The sequence below is a fragment of the Lithobates pipiens genome, unplaced genomic scaffold, assembly GCF_037356315.1.
Source record: "Lithobates pipiens isolate NorthernLeopardFrog02 unplaced genomic scaffold, aLitPip1_a1.2 Scaffold_3, whole genome shotgun sequence".
Lineage (NCBI taxonomy): Eukaryota > Metazoa > Chordata > Amphibia > Anura > Ranidae > Lithobates > Lithobates pipiens.
Genome location: NW_027507790.1, coordinates 226,822,747 through 226,840,571, shown reverse-complemented (window position 1 = coordinate 226,840,571; position 17,825 = coordinate 226,822,747). Strand labels below are relative to the sequence as shown.

At 41.0% G+C, this 17,825-nt stretch overlaps 1 protein-coding gene across 6 annotated transcripts in view; it reads left to right on the top strand.

Moving 5' to 3' along the window:
• Window positions 1-17,825, top strand: part of NIPBL (NIPBL cohesin loading factor) — a 242,831-nt gene that overhangs the window by 49,138 nt on the left and 175,868 nt on the right. Inside the window, exon 2 of one of the 6 annotated variants that reach the window (XM_077462848.1) lies at window positions 12,311-12,411. The exons of the other annotated variants lie outside the window; for them this stretch is intronic. The gene's annotated coding sequence lies outside the window, so the exon portion shown is untranslated. The remainder of the gene's footprint in view (window positions 1-12,310; window positions 12,412-17,825) is intronic. 6 annotated transcript variants of the gene reach the window in all.

Sequence of the window (17,825 nt, the reverse complement as noted above, 5' to 3'; positions counted from 1 at the left end):
CCTTGTGAGGAAGGGGTGTGGCCAAGCCGCATCAGGAGCGATCACATGAGTGATCTCATAGCATCCTGCTTTCTGAAGGGGGCACTCTCAGAAGAGACTGCTGGCAGCTGACCCCAAGAGGTGATAAAAGACCAATCTGTGCAATACCATTGCACAGAGCAGGTAAATGTAACTTATTTTTTATTCTAGAAAAAAGTTTTGTCCCCCCCACTGCTTTAGCATAGTGTAGAGTGTAAAGACAGTGTTTCTAACAAATTTGTCAGAGGCGAGACTGCAAAAAAAATACTTAGTTTGTTTCAGAGAAAAATGCATTCCTCCTGTTCATGTCCGGAATCACACCCAAATTTCTGAAGACTATTCGTTTTTCCTTTTTAGTTTATATTATCTATTTCTATAGAGCTTTTTTTTTTATTTTTTTATATAATCTTTATTTTTGTTGAACATATAATGCACAATAGAGTCGACAACATATCATCACGGGTGTTAAGTGGCTGATCTAGCCAAAGAGACCTGACGTATAACACATGAGTGAGATCAGGGCAAAAAAGACAAAAACCATACCATAAAACTGGGGGAACATGGGGATGGGTAACTGGGTTATACCAGCACAGTTCCCTCCCCCCCCCCCCCCGAGAGCCTCCATCAGACCTCCGTCTGGGGGGGGGGGGGGGGGAGAGCATCCCCTTGGCTCCCACCACGGCCTTCTTGGGCATAGGTCCTGCCCGCCCTCCCTTCAATGCAACTATCAAAGTGCCGAGAAGATAGTGGCTGAAGGTATAAAACTTATCAACAGATTAGAGGGTGTGCTGCACCTTGGAGTATTCTCCACTGTATGCCTTGTGAACCTCAAAGAGGAAGAGAGTGGTACAGGTAATTTCACTGCGATTAGAGTTGGTGAGACACAATGATCAGGCATGCACATCACTACTCACTGGCCTCCTCCGCTTCAGTGAGGGCTCCGCTAACTCCAACAGCGCAACATCCAGGCTAGATGGCGCTGGGTCCGTGTCGGCAGTATGTAGTTAGTTTCTTGTGTCCAGGAATCGATGGAGTCGGAGTGTGCGAGTCTATACATATGCGACCGTTGGCCTGCTGAGAATTCAACCTCCAGATTGCGCTCCCATTCCCGTATAAAAGCCGGTCTGCTGACGACAGAGGCTGACCCCAGAAGCTGATATAATTCGGAAATCATGTGGGGGGTGGGCTTCTCTTGTATAAACAATTTTTCAAGCGACGTAAGAGTGTCTAGTCCTCTTATCGTGTCACCTTGGTTTGCAATGAAATGATGAAGCTGTTTGTGTCTCCACCAGTCCGTTGGGAATCTTCCATATCTATCCCTCAAGGCGTCTAGGGGTATCGGCTTACCCTTCTCTATAAGAATTTGGCACAGCTATAGTTACCATCGGTGACCCAGGACCCAAAAAAGGTTGCCTGCTCCCCAGGGGGAGCCACTATATAGAGCTTTTTTAATGCTGTATACTTTTTGTGTAGGTGTCTGTAATTTGTTTAATGTCTTTAAAATTTTCAATTTTTCCTATATGAGCTTCTATTGGCTTTTTAAAAAAAAAATTCTAATATAGTTTAACACAAATTATTTGAAAAACAATTTGTTCCCTTCGATCTCCTATATGCATTCATGTTATATACTTTATTTCTCGTATTGAATGCCTGTGCAGATATCTGTTGTGCATTTGAAGATGTTGAGGGCCAGAAACTTGCTGATTGACCTTCAGTAAATATTTTTCTGTGTCTGAATTTACATGTCGTATGATCTTTACTCTATGCTTGTGTTCTCTGAGAGGGCTGCACTTATCTCTCTCTATGTAAATTGAACTATTTCCTTATATTATTTTCTAACAGCTGGAATGGATAAATCCACCTATGGGGGATGTTGCAGCAGTTATGTAGCTTTGTAGTGCAGTTGATATATTTTCTTGGGCGGCAGTATTGTACTACTGTGGTATTAGCCGGCTGCTGACATCCATGCTTCTGAGATATTGCAACATTCTTATTAGATTGTGGTGGAACATTTTCAGATTGTTTGCCTTCTTCATTCATTCTGCTTGGTGTATTGTAATTACCTTACACAATATATGCTTGCTGTTTATATTTCCATACTGCCATCTGCTTCAACCTGAACTTGGTGACTTTGATTTGTGGGTGAAATCACTGGGTTGGCAATAGATTGTGCATCTTTTATTTTGGGTTACTAGATATTTTTACTTCCAATCCGAGGCAACTTTTATGTTCGTAATTCATATGTGAATATTTTATGTAAAGGATTCAAAAGCTTAGCGGAACTGAAGAAAGAGACTGAACCGCGAGAGAGCAGACTTTTCTTGTACTCAGCATATCCGCAGTCAGTGTTTCCATTGAAGGACACTGCAGGCAGCTTGTTTAACTGCTACTATTAAAGGGTTCAGGAAAATATAAAATGCCTAAATTGACCTGTATTATCAGTTTTAAATGATCAAATGGTGTTTTAACCTACTTTATTTCTTGGCTACAATCCAACAAGGAAACTTCACTATGCATAAAGGACTACTACTACTATAAGAAATGCGGAAATATAAAGTTTTGTATTTAACTACTTGAAGACCAAGCCTTTTCTGGTACTTTTTGTTTACCAGTTTAAAGCAGTATTTTTTGTTAGAAAATTACTTGTAACCGCCAAACACATTTTATTTTTTAGCAGAGACCATATGGAATAAAATGACAATTGCTGCAATTTTTTGCATCGCACAGTATTTGCGCAGCAGTTTTTCAAACGCACACTTTTTTGGGGAAAAAACAAACATTTTAATGAATTAAAAACAAACCATATATACCCTATTTTGTTTATAAGATATGATATGTTATGCTGAGTAAATACCCAACATGTCGCTCTAAAATTTTGCACACAAGGAATGGCGACAAACTACCGTGCTTAAAAATCTACATAGGTGATGTTTTAAATGCATTTTACAAGTTACCTGTTTCAAGTTAGTGGAGGGTCTAGTGCTAGAATTATTTCTCTCACTCTAACATTTGCAGCGATATCTCATGTGTGGTGCAAACACAGTTTACATATGCGACGTGCACTTCTGAAAGCTTTCCAGCAGCTCATGTGCCCATTGGAATGCTTTTAAGAGCAAGCTGGCTGTGTAAAAAAAAAAAAAAAAAAAAAAAAAAAAAAGTCAGAGGTCATGGCTGATATTTTCAGCTGTAATCCCAGTAAACACGGGTTGCAGGAAAGAAATGATCACCATTCCCTCAACACACAGTGCTGACAGGGGAATCCCTCCTGCTGAACAATTGTCTTCTCCCGGTGTGGGTGGACAGGGTAAGGCATCCCAGTGATTATTGCTAATGGCTATAGCAGACGCTAGCGATAATCGCAAGTGAAGCCAGCAGGCTGGTTGTACCCAAGTTGATTATTCAATCAACTTTGTACATTCAGCCTTCCCATACAAGGTTCAAACATCGGCCGGTTCCTACTGAACTGGCCCAGATTTGAATAGTCTATGGCCAGCCTAAGTCTGAATCAGGCAGATAGTTTGCATATAGAAGACAATCGGCACTTATTGCTGCTCTCTACAAGTATTGGGGAGGGAGACACACTGTAGTTAAAGAACTCTAGGATAGAACCTAAGTATCTGCAGACATCTATTGCTCTTAATTTCTGTTGAATGCTGAACAAGAGTGAGGTTAATGGGAGCCACTGCTCCTGTTTATATTGACAGCTTTGGGATGCTGATTCGTAGTTTAGTGAGAGGAGATGCAGAGTGAAGTGAAACTGAAATTCACAGTATCTATCACCTGTCTGGTTATACAGTGAGAGAGCTGAGAAAACATTACAAGAATGCCTGTAAGGAGATTTTATATAGCTTGGAGCAGCCAGAAGCGGGATGCACAGAAGGCATAAGAGCCACACAGACATGCAGTCTAAAACAGTATGTGTTTTCACCACAGAGGGGGTTGTTGGTTTTGTAAAACAGTAGTGGGATTTAGTTAAAAGGACAGTTTAGATGTAAACACTGCTTCCTGGAGTTATTGTAATGTGTATGTATAAACTGCTGACAAAATTGCTGCTTGTCATGATTTTTGTTCTTGTCAAAACTGAACTCCAGCCTTCGCTTTTAGTCTTGCACAGTTGTACATGCTATTCACTTATACTGATAGAGCTTATTCTGATTTCACTGCACACTGCAACTCTGTGCTTTAGAGGCAGCAATCATTTCCTGGCTGAAAGGTGTCCAACATCATCTAGCATTTTCCTCCCTGGCCTTGTTGTCCCTGGCCCCCGCCCCTTACCTTCATTCAATTTTCAGTTCTTTCAATCATGGATGCTCAGCATTACACATTTTGCGTTTCCTAGAGCGGGTTGCATGCAAATGCAAGTTGCCTAGAAACCCCCACCCCCACTGCTCCAGACTGATATCCACCTTGATATTTAACTCCCCCAAGAGCCATTCAACTGCTTGCATCAAGGTTGAGGGCTTATGAGGGGAGTACTGAGGCAGGGCACTGGGATGCTTTCAGGACGCTATATACAGCACCTTGTTGGACCCTCCCACCAGCCACAATCTGCCTGCCTTGCATTGAGAAGCAGAGTGGTGGTGACTTCAGTAGATCTACAATAAGGTATTTAAAGGATAAGTTCACATTTTGTTACACCCATATTCAGAGTGTAACATGTTACATCAGCACCAGTCATTGATCCCCTTTTTTGACAGCTAGCAGGGGATCAATCTGTTCTGTGAATGGGGAAAACTGCAAGTTGTCAGTGAACTACCACGGCGCTGTTGAGCGATTTAACAGCTCCATGGTAGTTAATTGAGCTTCCTGTCAGTGTGTTCCTGCTAATATTGGAGGTATGGGTAGAGAGATACACAGGCAGTCTGGAGGACTGTGGTATTACACCCACAATCTGCTGATCATAGGTGCGATGCTTTACTGGTCCTGAACAAAAAAAAATGCATATTTTCTTTTTACCTGCAAAAAAAAATAGCATTTTTTTGTTTTGTAAGTGGAACTTCTCGTTTAATGAACACAGAAAGGTTTATAAAAAAAAAAAAAAAAAAAAAAAAAATATATATATATATATATATATATATATATATATATATATATATATATATATATATATATATATATATATATATATATATATATATATATATATATATATATATATATATATATATATATATATATATATATATATGTGTGGAAAATATAAGTGGATTAAGCATTTTAAAAATAGTTAAAATTGGCGTGCATCTACTATTTAGAACAGCAATGCAATGTGTAAGTGCATGCTTCTTTGTTTTGGTTTTTCGAATGTTAGTGTGACTAATCTCAGTTTTTTTGGCTCGTGTTTTTTTTTTTTTTTTTTTCTCCCCCCTCTTGATGAAGAACCATCTCTTATGTATAACGCAGCCCTGAACAGTTGTCAGGAAAACAAAACTGAGTTGTGAGAGTTTCAAAAGAACTTTTGAATTGTTATGCTTTTATTTTCTGAATGAGTGTTTCCGTTTAGAATGTTAACACTGTCCATAGTACAGTCAGTGAGTTTTCCACCCTAGCACAGAAATAGAAAATTGAATGCAGCCACTACATTAGTATTATGTAAGCTACAATAAAGGATTTGTTTTGTTTTTTGGTTTGAATACACTTTGTACTCTCTTCTTTAAGGCTCGGTTCACACTGGGGCTGCTTCAAAGTCGCCTGACCTTGGAAACCGCCTCTCACAGCGCGACTTCAGTGCAGTAATAGAAATCAATGCAAGCCGCTCTGAAGTTGTAGTGCGGGATCTATTTTTGTTTTTTTTAAGGTCAAAAGGGAATTGAGTCTCTCCAGTTAGAATGGCTCCATTGCATTGAATTGAGCGCAACTTGTCAGGTGACTTAAAGCAACCTAAGAAAGTATGTCATTACTGAAAATGCTAGTTTCTTGGTTATCATGGTTGATACAGAACAAGTATGCAGTAGGGGAATGTTGACTTCACTCAGACTTTTTCAGGATAGGGAAATTAAAGACGGGCCTTTAGACGACTGTAATTTTTCAGGATTAATGACTGCTCCTGTATTTAGTACAATTATTGCTGAATTAGGTGGTTTAGTGATTCAATATGCATCTATGGTCATGGTAAACTGCCACTTCCATTCCGTAGCCGACATTTCCAGGTTGCCCCCATGTTGGTTTAGCTTACTCTTATAGCACCCCAGGAGCCCCGAAACCTGGTGTGCTTCATTACATCGGTAATGGGCAGGGTGAGGTGCACATGGCAGCAATGCAGGAGAAGGCTTGTTAACCCTAATAAAGGTGCTAGATTGTATTTTTTTTATTATTTTTATTACATAGGTTGAAAAAGTCCATCCAGTTCAACCTTAAAAACACATAAAAAAAAAAAAATTGTACAATCCAATATACCCAATTTTATTGAAGAGTAATTTACAGTGAAATAACAGTATGTTTTCCCAGGTGACAAATTTAGGAAACGTGAGTTGTCCTCTTGCATAGGGAAAACTCTGAAAATCAGTTATAGATATGGAAACGTTAGATACTTGGAACCGTTCAGTAAACATAAGCCAATAGGGCTCAATGGCGTATTAAGGAATTATGAAGCTAAAATAACATGCCAATAAAGGGGCAAGACTAACCTCCGATAGGAAAGGGGAGTGAGAAAAGGAAAAGATAAGAAAAGGGGGGGGGGGGGTGTTATCATACCTCAACATTGCACCGGTGGATACAATGGGTGACGATTCAACATCTTACATTTGTTGAGACATTATATCCGCATACGCGGAGAAGAATTTAAAGGCAAACCGGCAGGACCATATTTTCTTTGATAACTCCGATTTTTTTTATTTATTTTTTTCCCCGAAAGGAGTAGGTGAGATCTTCCATATGATTGTAGTCTTGTTTAGGTAGCGAGCCATTTTATAAATTATTGCTGACTTGAATATACCCCCCAGTAAGGAAACAAAATTGTAATGCAGTAAAAATTCTGCTGGTTTTTGTTTTATCTTTCAACAATTCTTAGCTTAAAAAAAAATAATTAAAGGCAAAACTTTTTAAAGATTTTGGGTTGAACGGAGATGGATTAGAACACCTGTCCGTTTTTTATTGCTGTCTGTGTCCCCATTAGTCCATTCACACTAATACGACTTAAAAAATCATGTGATTTCCGTGGCGACTTTACCCTGCAACTTGATGCGACTTTGGACGAGTGCAACTTTGTTTGCGGCTTAGACCAATGTGATCGTTTTGTGGTTCTACAAAGTCAATAGATGTGTGCACAATGGGAAAAATTGGAAAATAGATCATTTTAAGTTCTGAGTTTAACCAGAATAATGGCTGATTAAAGCGGGAGTCCGCCGGGACTCCGCGTTTTTTTTTTTTAAAAGCCAGCAGCTACAAATACTGCAGCTGCTGACTTTTAAAATAGTGACCCTTACCTGTCCAGCGCGCCCGCGATGTCGGCACCCGAAGCCGATCTCTAGATCGGTACTCGGGTGCTGCCGCCGCCATCTTGGGTATGGGAATCAGGAAATGGAGCCTTTCGGCTTCATTTCCCGGTTCCCTACTGCGCATGCGCGAGTAGCGCTGCGCAATTAGGACGGTCCCCGCTGCCTCTGGGATCTGTGTGTTTCCCAGCAGGCAGCGGGGCACTTGCGGAAGGGGGCGGGCATTTGCGGAAAGGGGCGTAATCTACGCCCCTTTCCGCAGAGAGCTATCCCGGAAGTGGGTGCAGTTACCTGGATTATCCAGGTAACTGCACCCCCCTCCCCCCTGAAAGGTGCCAATTGTGGCGCCGGAGAGGGGGAGGATTCCGATGAGCGGAAGGTCCATTTTAGGGTGGACCTCCGCTTTAAGGATCAGGCCAGGAAGCCAGCTGCCACTTCCTTAACAACCGATGACTCAGCTGGCAGCGGGTTCTCCCACTGTGCCCCCCCCCCCCATCCATCCATCCATACCAGGCCATTTGGGTCTCGCATGGATTTTAAGGGAGGTGGTCCAAAAAAAAAAAGGCATGGGGTATACCCCTCAAAATCCATGCAGCCTGGCAGGTCAGAAAAGAGGGGGGAATGAGCAAGGGCCACCTCCTCCCCTCCCTAACCATACCAGGCCATGTGGCCCCCCAAAGCACCTGGTTAAGGGCCTCATCCCCCCAACCCTGGCCTGTGGTTCTGGCGGTCTGCAGACAGGGGGGCTTAGCGGCCCCCAGATTCCATCCCCCGCCTCCATGTGAATGAGATTTCCCTACTTCACCAAAAAAGTGTAAAATTAAATGGACACAACAAAAGTTTTTGCCAATTCCTTAAAAAAAAAAAAAAAGTCCCTCCGGTGTAGACGGTGTAGATCCATCAATTGTGATGCCTGCCGCTGACCCAAAAAAAGAGGGGGGGGGGAACCCTCAGGTCCTCATGAAGGCTCCTGCCGGCTGACCGCTCTTGAATAACTAGGGGGTTGGGCTGCCTAGTGATTTTGTTGGGTGCTTATTTATTTTTTAAAAGGTAATTTTGAAATGGGCAGCAACACGTCTTTAAAAAAAAAAAAAAAAGTTGGTACGGAGCAACAAAAAAGCTGGTAAAGTAAGAGGTACTAATGAGCAAGAGCTGAAACAACATTTTGTAGCTGATTAGGTTAATTGGCAACAGATTAGTAACATGATTGAATATAAAAAGGGCATCTTGGAGAGTCAGAGCGTCTCAGAAGTAAAGATGGGCCTCTGCAATCACCAATCTTTGGAAAGCTGCATCTAAAAATTGTGACAGAATAATGTTCCCAAATGTAAATTGCAGACTTTAAATATATAATCTAAAGTGCATTGTATTAAAAGTGTCTGAGAATCCCAAAAAAATTCTGTGCTTAAGGGAGAAGGCTGTAATGCAATATTGGATGCCTGTGATCTTGAGGCCATCAGACCGCACTGTGTTAAAAATCGGGCAATGGACATCACTGCATGGGCTCAGAAATGCATCTAAAAATCACTGTGAACGCACAAACCTTGCATCCAAGAATGCAAGATAAAAGCTTCATTGTGCAAAGAGGAACTATGTCTGAACTTGAGCCAAAAATGCTGCCATCTTCACTGGGACAAAGCTCATTAATGATCTGTGGAAAACCTTCTGTGGTCAGACGAATCAAAATTTGACATTCCTTTTTTGAAATTGTAGGTGTTGTGTCCTCCATGCTAAAAAGGAGAGGAGCCTTCTGGCTTATCAGCGCTCAGTTCAAAGGTCTGCGTCTCTGATGGAATGGGGATGCATTCGTGTCTATGGAATGGGTAGCTTGGACATCTTGGGAAAGGCACCATCAATCCAGGTTTTAGAGCAGCAAATGCACCCATCTAGACAGTCTTTTTCAGGGAAGGCCTTGCATTTTTCAGCAGGTAAATGGTAAACATGCATTATGCATCTTGGATAACAGCATGGCTTCATAGTAGAAGGGTCCAGGTGCTTAACTGGCCTGCCTGCAGTCCAGACCTTGAACCTATTGAAAATATTTTGAGCATCTTGAAACAAAAAATGACAAAGTAGACCCAGCACTGTTGAGCAGTCAGGCCCCATTAACACCTCAGCATTTTGTAGCTTGAAGCCTGAACCTCCAAAACGCTGGAGAGAAAAAAAACACTTATTCTCCATGGAGATTGTTCGTATCTCCACTCCATGTTGCCTGAAGCTCAAAGTTCTGGAGCTTTTTTTGTAGCTCAATTCAGGCAGATTTGGGTGTTTTTCTGCTTTTTACATTGGTGACCTTTTGACCTGTGCAAAAACACAGCAAAAAATGTGGTAAACTCGGACAAATCACACGACTTTCTTCCTGAAAACGATACGCTCAGGTGTGAATGTAACCGTGGAGTTCTAAATTGGGCAAGAATGGGGGAACATTCCTCTTCCAAAACTCCAGCAAATGGTCTCTTAACTTCTTCAGATCCACGCTATAGCCGAATGACGGCTACAGCATGGACCTACTTTGCCGGGAGTACGTCAGTAGATGTCCTACCTTGCCCGAGCGGCCTGCACGCCCCCTCTAATCAGCGAGTCTGAAACTCGGCTGATCACAGATCGTTCCTGACCCCTTACCGCATGATCAGCTGTCAGCCAATGACAGCTGATCATGTGATGGAAACACAGCTGGTAATCCTAAAAAAAAAAAAAAAGATCGGCTCTCACAGGGACATTGGTCTCGATCAAGGAGAGCTCCTGCCAGTTCATCTGCCCACCTGGGCCACCTGCCAGTGCTGCTTACCAGTGTACAACAGTGCCACCCATCAGTGTCACCAATCAGTGCCTCATCAACAGTGCTGCCCATCAGTGCCCCTTTTCAGTGGTACCTATCAGGGACATCTGTGCCCAGCAGTCCCGCCTCACTAATGCATATTAATGGAGATAAATTGCCTGTTTGCAAAATTTTATAACAAATTATGAAACATGATATTTTTTCAAAATTTTCCTTTTTTTTTGTTTAGCAAAAAATAAAAACCCCAGCTGCGATTAAATACCACCAGAAAAAACTCTATTTGTGTGGAAAAAAATGATAAAAATTTAATTTACAATGTAAACGTTGTACAATTACAATGTTGTATGACTGCGCAATTGTCGTACGACATGAGGTGAAAGCTGGTCTGGGAGGTAAATGATACGTTTTCTCAGTTTAGACATTTGATATGTTGGAAACAAAGTGGAGAAAAAGTTTAGGAGATTCTCAAATCATTTCATTCTGTTTTTGTACAAGAAAAAGAACCGTTGCACCAGGTGTATGAAGATGAGGCTGATTGGAGTATCTTGCAGAGTGCTTGCCTTGGCCCGCCCCCCTTGGGTAACTTGGAGACAAAGAAATGGCTGCACATCCAGAACTTCCGATTTGCCTTTTATTTTGTTTCACAGTCAATACCAAAGATGCCAAACTGTGGTCACGTAGACATGTTTCACACACACATCTTATGCTTAATAATTGCTTTAATGATTAAGCACAAGATGTATGTGCGAAATGCGTCTATGTGACCACGGTTTGGTGTCTTTAGTGTTCTTTTTGTGAAACAAAATAAAAGGCGATCCGAAGTTCTGGATGTGCAGCAATTACTTTCTTTCCAATTCTGTTTTTATGTAGGATTTTTTTATTTTTTTCAAATTGGGGAGCTATCTTTTTTTTTATATATATATTTTTTTTCCCCTGGCTGACCAGAGTTTAGCTTTACAGAAAAATCTATCTACACACATCAAATATCATTTGAGTACCCCCTCAATTTGTATCCTGACCAATTCATCTTAAGCAGTAGATCAAAATATCAATTTTTAGATGTTTTTCTTAAAAGAAAAAAAAAATGTATTAATGAGTCTGGAGAGATTGTGTTGACAGAAATGGAAGCAGTACAGTTCAGTAAAGTAGGGACTGTTAAACGTTGGAAGGATGGGTGCTTCCTTTATGCTGCCTGCACAGATGTGATGTGCCCAGTGTAACAGGTGCAGCCACAGGAAGCCCTGCTTTACATTACTCGCAAGCTCACAATTCAGTTATTAAAGACATCTGTCGTCCTTCAATGTTTCTTGTGATGTGTGTGATTTCTGTGTAATTTTATAAAGTTATTTGTAATCTTCGCTTTCTTAAATTGTGGTACAAACGTTTTGATTAGCACAGTAGTGACGATGGTTAATGCTTGAGCAAGATTTAAAGCAATTACATTAGTGCTGTGAAGGATTCTTAGTACTGCTGTCCTTACGTGACTTTAGTCTTTTTTTTTCTTTGTGGTTGACAGGCCGAAAAATTGTATAGTCAAAATATAAGCCTTTTATATCAGACATCTGCCCATTCTTTTCATGCACTGTGGATGCTGGTTTGTAGTTGTACGGTGTAGCGCTTGTACAATCTGTGCCCATCAGACTACAGTAAAAACAGAACAATGGCTTGTTTCTTTGTCACAGTTTGTCTCTTCCCCTTTTCCCGTGTATTCTATAGATGCTTAAGTGAAGGTTTTATGTTGATTGGTCCTTTTTGTTGTAATATCCTGCAACAAACTTACTGCATATTGCATGCGGGTGTTGCAAAACTGTACTTTGGTTGTGTCCATTCAGAATGCAAATTTTTAAAGCAGTTTTACAGTATGGCTGTTTGTGTTTTTTATTTATTTTTTTTTGAATTTACAATACAGGACTGCATTTTGGCATCTCAATGTAATTGGAAAAGTTAACTTTTTCACATTTAAAGTGGAAGTCCATGCAAAAACGAAAATCCCTGCATCTATAGACACCACCGATCTAACACTAACCAGTCTATCTCTGTAAAGAGAGTATACATACATTATTTTTTTTTTTTTTTTAAGCTGCTTCCACCCGATCTGACCATATCCTGAGGTGAGCAGTCAGCTGCTGCTTTGCTGTGGAGGTGGGTGCAGAAGATGCGGACGACAACGGGAGCTTGATGGTAAGTCTATGGGTGACATCACTTCCCATTCATTTCCCAGCTGTTGTCAGCCATATCCTCTGCAGAGCTTCCACTGCTTGAGATCGGGTCAGATCCGGTTCAAAAAAAGTATTTATACTCCATTTTTTCTTTACAGGGCTAGATAGGTTAGTGTTAGATCAGTGGTTTTTATAGATGCAGGGATTTTAGTTTTTGCGTGGACTGCAAATTTAAATTTTTTGTTTGAAAATTGAATGTGTAAATGCCGTTTATGCTTTCTTTTCCTGCAACTTATCTGCATATTAAACAATCTGTGTACCTATATACTTCCTGCTTAGCCTCTGATCTAAAGTAAATACCCTCTCCCTTCCCCAAATGTATACTTGCCTGCATCCCACAACTGCAGCTTCACATCCCGCAGCCGGTCTTCTTTTCACTGGTTTATTTGTGCAGTCAATCCTAATAGACTTCTACAGGTTAGGAGGCATCCATGTAAGAGTTCCTTAGGAGCAATACCAAGTGTTTCAAACCATTCGACCTGTATCATACACAGATTTGCCAACTTGTGGATGTCAGTGGTTCTTTGTGATCTAAAATAGGACAACGTTGTCACTGAGGTTGTATAGTATGTGCTTGTGGGCTTGATGATAAAGAACATTCGTAAGAGACCCGATGTTGTGGCAGTACTTCAAAGGCTGTGCAGAGTCGGTGAGATGTCTGCCCATGGTCAGCTTTTGGGCCTGATTTACTTAAAGTGGAACTTTAATTTATAACACCAACCTGATAAATGTTCTTTAACAAGGAACATCCATTCCACATTAATAATTATGCTACCAAAATTAGTGTGTGCTGTGTATTGCCTCCAGCATTGTTCCTGTTTCATTTTGCTGGAGGCTGCCATTTGACTGAAGCCCAGAGCCCCTGAACAGCAGTAAATCATAAAGCAAAACTAAACCCATTGATTTATCGGTTTTAAAAAGGTTACGATCTTGAAAGGCCAGGATTGCTGTCACATTTGCTTGTGTCCTCAACCAAACTGTCAAACCATCAAATGGTTGATGTCATAACTGATCACATGTGCAGCACCATGGCAGTTACAGATCAAACAAAAGCAGATTCCTTGGCTGTAAACGATGATGATTTTATTCTGCTTTAGGCCCTGTTCACACCTGTGCGATTTTCTGCTTGTAGCACTAAAACGCTCAAGCCAAATTCCATTCATTACAGTGGCCACTGTTCACATATGAGCAGTCTGTCTAGTGCTGCAACTAGAGATTATTTTCATAACTGATTGGCCAATTTTTTTTTTTTATTATTATTATGAATAATCGGATATAGACCCTAACAAAAGTGTGTTTATATAATTTAGTTGATATGTAAAGTTTAAAATAAAAAGCTATTTATTCTTGAATATCTCTATGCAGTGGTAAATGGCAAACTACCGCCAAAATCTCTAATCTACTTTGAGAATAGCAGACAGAAGAGATATATTGTATATACTACTAGAGGTTGAATCTGATAAATATCATCAGACTCAGATCAAATTTTTTTTTTTTAAGAAGAGAGACTGTTTTGCAGATTTTCAGACAGAACTGTAATATATTATATATGGCGGACTCCCTTGTCATAGGCAGGTGACTTAATAAGTTAACTGTGATTGCTGTCACTTATACTAGCCATACAAAAACAATGTCTTCCTTCAAAAAGAATTTAATTTTAAGAACGTTTATTCAATTTGCTAATCGTTAGTGGGATTAAATCGACGTTCGTTTTTGACCATAGTGACGGGAAAAATTGAAGGAGCAGAATAGAAAACTTATTGATCAAAGGAAATTTAAAAACTGAATGTTAAAAGCAAGAGAAATTTTCAAACATTCTTTCATTCAGCGAATGTACAAAGATTTTTTGTAATGAATATTACAACTGGGGGAATCAATAAGGATCTGGGGGTTTTGGTAGCTCATAAGCTCAATAATAGCATGCAATGCCAAGCTGCAGTTTCCAAAGCGAGCAAAGTCCTTTCCTGTATTTAAGAGGGGTATGGACTCCAGAGAGAGAGATATCATTTTGCCCCTGTACAAATCATTAGTAAGACCTCATCTGGAATATGCCGTTCAGTTTTGGGCACCAGTTCTCAAAAAGGATATCGGGGAACTGGAGAAAGTGCAGAGAAGGGAAAACAAACTGATAAGAGTAGAGGTCGACCGATATGGGTTTTCTCTGGCCGATGCCGATATTTAGAAATCATGGCGGCCGATGGCCGATATATGATGCCGATATGTTAGGCCTATTTATTTATTTTTATCCCCCTTCATCTCATAAAATCTAACACACCTTTCCCACTGGGGCATTTTTCAGGTGCTTTTGGGCTAAAAATAGCGCCTGTAAAGTGCCTGTAAAACGGCTCCCCTGCAGTCTGTGTGAAAGTGCTTTCACATGGAGGTGATGCGCTGGCAGGATGTTAAAAAAGTCCTGCAAGCAGCATGTTTTAGAGTGGTGTATACCGCTCCTCCACCAGTCCTGCCCATTAATATTAATGGGCACCACTGCCGAATCACATGCAATGCGATTTGGCAGCGGTGCTTCACGGGCGCATTTAACCTCTTCCTCGGCCTTGTGTGTATGATTTTAGATAAAAAACTAAAAAAAACTATATATTAAATAAAAACAGGTAGTAAAAACTTTTATATCAGTGTATTTTTTTCCCCAAAAAATTGCATTTGAAAGACCTCTGCGCAAATGCCGTGTGACTTAAAATATTGCAACAACCGCTATTTTATTCCTTAGGATCTCTGCTAAAAAAATTATATAATTTTTGGGGGTCTAAATGATATTCTGGCAGAAAATACAGGATTAGCAACAAGTGTCAGAAAAGATTTAGTCTTTAAATGGTTAAACTGAGAACTCTACACACAGGATTGAGTTCATTCAAGTGTAAACATTCTATCTCTTTATTCTTTTCTTGGCAGACTGCCCAGAGAAGGGGAAAGTCACTTCTATGAAGACTCAGGCAACTTGCATTGACTTCTATTACAGAAGTCATTTGCAAGTCGTGCTGTAGTTCTAAATCAGCCTTTTTATCAGCACAATCGGCCAATGTCGATTAATTAAAAAAGGCAAATATCGGCCGATATATCGGTCGACCTCTAGATAAGAGGCATGGAGGAGCTCAGCTATGAGGAGAGATTAGAGGGTCTGAATGTATTCACTCTTGAGAAGAGGAGATTAAGGGGGGGGGGGTATGATCAACGTATAAATATATATAAGGTCCATATAGTGATCTTGGTGTTGAGTTATTCACGTTACGGTCATCACAGTGGACAAGGGGGCATTCTTTACGTCTAGAGGAAAAGGTATTTCATCTCCAAATATGGAAAGGTTTCTTCACAGTAAGAGCTGTGAAAATGTGGAATAGACTCCCTCCAGAGGTGGTTCTGGCCAACTTAGTAGATTGTTTTAACCGCTTTCCGACCACCTCATGCTGATATACGTTGGCAGAAGGGCACGTACAGGCAGAATCAAGTACCTGTACATTGCCCTTTAAGAGGTTCCTCCGTGGGTCAGGTCGTTGGTCCCGCGGGGATACCCGCGATTGCCTCATGGAGCGGAAGAACGGGGAGATGCTAAAGTAAACAAGCACCTCCTGTTCTGCCTAGCAACAGTGTCATTGATCTCTGCTCCGAGCAGAGATCAGTGATGTGTAAAATACAGCCACGCCCCTAGGACGCACTTAACCCCTACACTGCCACCTAGTGGTTAGCCCCTTCACTGCCAGTGTAATTTACACAGGAATCCGTGCATTTGTATAGCACTGTTTGTATGAATGACAATGGTCCCAAAAATGTGTGAAATGTCCAATGTGGTTGCCATAATGTCATTTATGATAAAAATCGCTCATCGTCACCATAAAAAAAAAAAAGATAATAAAAATACCATAAAACTTTCCCCTATTTTGTAAACGCTATAACTTTTGCACAAACCAATCGCTTATTGCGATTTAATAAAAAAAAAATATTTTGGTAGGTGGAACACTTTGGTGGGGGTGGGTCAGCCAGACACTTGACCTTTGACATCTGGGGACACGCCTCCTGGCCTTTGACCTTTGGGCGAGGACCCTATTCAAATCCCTGAGTCCTAACCTTGTTCTTCTAGGGGAAACCCTAACCCCAACCCTAAGGCTGCTTTCACACTGGGGCGGGAGCAGCGTCGGCGGTAAAGCGCCGCTATTTTTAGCGGCGGTGTGCGGGCGCTAGCGGGGTGGTTTTAACCCCCGCTAGCGGCCGAAAAGGGGTTAAACCCGCCCGCAAAGCGCCGCTGCAGCGGCGCTTTGCCGGCAGTATTGCCGCGGTGTCCCATTGATTTCAATGGGTACGAGCGGTATAGGAGCGGTGAATACACCGCAGCAAAGATGCGGCTAGCAGGACTTTTTTCACCGTCCTGCCAGCGCGTCGCTCCAGTGTGAAAGCCATCCGGCTTTCACACTGGAGTTAAAGGGGCCGGTTTTTTTCAGGCGTTACACAGGCGCTATTTTTAGCGCTGTAACGCCTGAATACCGCCCCAGTGTGAAAGCAGCCTTACTCTAACCATATAATCATATAACTGAGTACTAACATTTATAGGTAAAATTGATCCAGAGAAAATCTGATTTGCCTCTCTGGGATCAGGAAGGATTTTTTTTCCCCCACTGCAGCAAATTGGATCCTGCTTTTCTGTTTTTTTTTTTTTTTTTTTTTTTTTCTCTCTGAACCAACTGTGGGTATAGGATTGGGTATATGGTATTGTATCTTTTTTTTTTTTAATGGTTGAACTAGATGGACTTGTGTCTTTTCAACCTGACTAACTATGTAACTATATTCTCGTCCAAAAAATGGATAAGATTTCACACCTATTCCATTTGCTTTTCTTCTGTTTTTGCACATGTGATTTTGCTGCGATTTTGCGTTCTTTGGACAGGTTAAAAACCGCAAATTGTGGGAACAACCCACTACATGCTTTTCTGCAGCTGAAGTCTATTGAACACACAAAAAACAAAACAAAAAAACAAACCATTTGCATTGAAAAAAGTTCCTGACCCTTTCCAAGTACACAGCGGCTGAAAAAAGCATACGTGTGAACATGTCCCATAGGAAACAATGTTAAATGAACTGTAGTGCGTTTTTGTAAAAAACACCAAAAAATGCATAGGTGTGAACCAAGCCTAAGACGTTTAATAGCAGCAGCATGCTTTTTTTTTTTATGGCCGGTCATATTGGGGTTAAAAAAACTAAACTAAAATTAGCCCTTTAATAGTACAAACACAGCAGATAATCACTACTATAAAGTACTTTGCAAAGAGCAGCCCTGATTCTCCTCTTCTGGGGTCTCCCACCGACGCTTCTGGCCCCTCCTGCCTTCAGAGTGCCTCAAAAGCAAGCTGCAGAGTACAGTAGAGAGAG